This window comes from Schistocerca americana, unplaced genomic scaffold (assembly GCF_021461395.2).
Source record: "Schistocerca americana isolate TAMUIC-IGC-003095 unplaced genomic scaffold, iqSchAmer2.1 HiC_scaffold_158, whole genome shotgun sequence".
NCBI lineage: Eukaryota > Metazoa > Arthropoda > Insecta > Orthoptera > Acrididae > Schistocerca > Schistocerca americana.
The window spans coordinates 290,001-292,500 of NW_025725666.1; the positions used below are offsets into that span (position 1 = coordinate 290,001).

At 64.0% G+C, this 2,500-nt stretch overlaps 1 pseudogene; it reads left to right on the forward strand.

The window, feature by feature from the left end:
• LOC124570038 overlaps positions 1–2,500 on the forward strand; it is a 7,271-nt pseudogene that overhangs the window by 1,511 nt on the left and 3,260 nt on the right.

Below are 2,500 nucleotides of genomic sequence, written 5' to 3' on the forward strand. Positions count from 1 at the left end.
GGCGCCCGAATCGACGCTCATGGGAAACCATGAAAGGCGTTGGTTGCTTAAGACAGCAGGACGGTGGCCATGGAAGTCGGAATCCGCTAAGGAGTGTGTAACAACTCACCTGCCGAAGCAACTAGCCCTGAAAATGGATGGCGCTGAAGCGTCGTGCCTATACTCGGCCGTCAGTCTGGCAGTCATGGCCGGTCCTTGCGGCCGGCCGCGAAGCCCTGACGAGTAGGAGGGTCGCGGCGGTGGGCGCAGAAGGGTCTGGGCGTGAGCCTGCCTGGAGCCGCCGTCGGTGCAGATCTTGGTGGTAGTAGCAAATACTCCAGCGAGGCCCTGGAGGGCTGACGCGGAGAAGGGTTTCGTGTGAACAGCCGTTGCACACGAGTCAGTCGATCCTAAGCCCTAGGAGAAATCCGATGTTGATGGGGGCCGTCATAGCATGATGCACTTTGTGCTGGCCCCCGTTGGGCGAAAGGGAATCCGGTTCCTATTCCGGAACCCGGCAGCGGAACCGATACAAGTCGGGCCCCTCTTTTAGAGATGCTCGTCGGGGTAACCCAAAAGGACCCGGAGACGCCGTCGGGAGATCGGGGAAGAGTTTTCTTTTCTGCATGAGCGTTCGAGTTCCCTGGAATCCTCTAGCAGGGAGATAGGGTTTGGAACGCGAAGAGCACCGCAGTTGCGGCGGTGTCCCGATCTTCCCCTCGGACCTTGAAAATCCGGGAGAGGGCCACGTGGAGGTGTCGCGCCGGTTCGTACCCATATCCGCAGCAGGTCTCCAAGGTGAAGAGCCTCTAGTCGATAGAATAATGTAGGTAAGGGAAGTCGGCAAATTGGATCCGTAACTTCGGGATAAGGATTGGCTCTGAGGATCGGGGCGTGTCGGGCTTGGTCGGGAAGTGGGTCAGCGCTAACGTGCCGGGCCTGGGCGAGGTGAGTGCCGTAGGGGTGCCGGTAAGTGCGGGCGTTTAGCGCGGGCGTGGTCTGCTCTCGCCGTTGGTTGGCCTCGTGCTGGCCGGCGGTGCAGGATGCGCGCGCCTGCGCGGCGTTCGCGCCCCGGTGCTTCAACCTGCGTGCAGGATCCGAGCTCGGTCCCGTGCCTTCGCACTTTTACCACGAAGAACGGTCTCGGGGTCCATCGCCGCCGCCAACACCCTGCGGCCGCCAACGCTGAGATCGTGACGGAGAGGCATCGCGCGAGGTGGACGGAGGAAGAAGTCCTGTCGCTCGCCAAGGCAGAGGCCGAACTGTTCCTGGAGAGGGACGCCCGGTTCTTCTTTGTAAATCAAGAACTTACCAGGATGTTCCCCGACCGAACGCTTGAGGCAATCAAGTGCCGACGGCGGCAAGCTGCCCACAAGCAGCTTGTCCGCCAATTCATGGAGGCACTTGAGATCGGTCGGGGTGAAGAGCCGGCGTCCCGCCGTGGAGCAGCGAGCTCGCTGCCTGACGCGGGCGAGGCCGCTGCGCCGCCCGTCGACGCAGCCGAGGACTTCGCGGCCGACACCACCGGGCCGCCGCCGGAGGGGCCGACTGACGCCGCCATCTGGGAGCATCTGGCGGGGCTACCTGCTTCCGCCCAGCGTTTCTCTGCCCTGGATCGAGTCATTGGTCTGGGGCGGGGCACGCCGCCCGATGTCATCCTGGGCATGCTCCCGGATGCCCTTGCGTCGGTCGGGTCCAGGGGGGAGAGGTCGATCACCAGGACACAGCGGCCGCGCCAACCATCCAAGCGGCCGCCTGCCGCCCCGCCGCTGCAGAAGCGCAAGCGGCGCCGCTGGGAATACGCGCGGACACAGGACGCCTTCCGTAGGTCGCGTGCGCGTTGCGTGCGCGGCTTGCTGGACGGCACCCTGCTGCAGCCGCCACCCGACATCCCCGGTCTGCTGGACTTCTGGGCGGACCTCTTCACGAAGAAGCCGATCTCCACCGCCGGCTTCATCCGTGACCGCCTTCTCCCGCACTCGGAGCCTGTCGCTCCTGAGTGCCTATGGGGGCCGGTCACACGTGAGGAGGTCGCTGCTGCCTTGCCGCCCAGGGGATCGGCAGCCGGGCCGGACGGCCTGACTCCAGCGGAGCTGCGGCGCCTGCCGCATGAAGTCCTGGTGAAACTCTTGAACCTCTTCCTCCTGGCCCGCGCCCTCCCCGAGCGTCTGCTTCGCGCCCGGACGTCACTTCTCCCCAAAACGGCTGCACCAACATCCCCCGCTGACTTTCGCCCCATTACGGTCTGCTCGGTGTTGGCGCGGACCTTTCACAAGGTTCTCGCGTCACGCCTGATGCGTGCATGTGCTGTGGACGAACGTCAGCGGGCATTCATCCCCCGGGATGGGATGTTGGAAAACACCTTCATCTTGGACACTGCTCTCACCGACGCAGTCCGCTCCTGTCGCTCTGTTTTTGTGGCATCGATCGACGTCTCTAAAGCGTTCGATTCGGTGGACCATGCCGCCCTCCGCCCCGTGCTGAGGGCTCATGGCCTGCCGGATTGCTTTATTGAGTACGT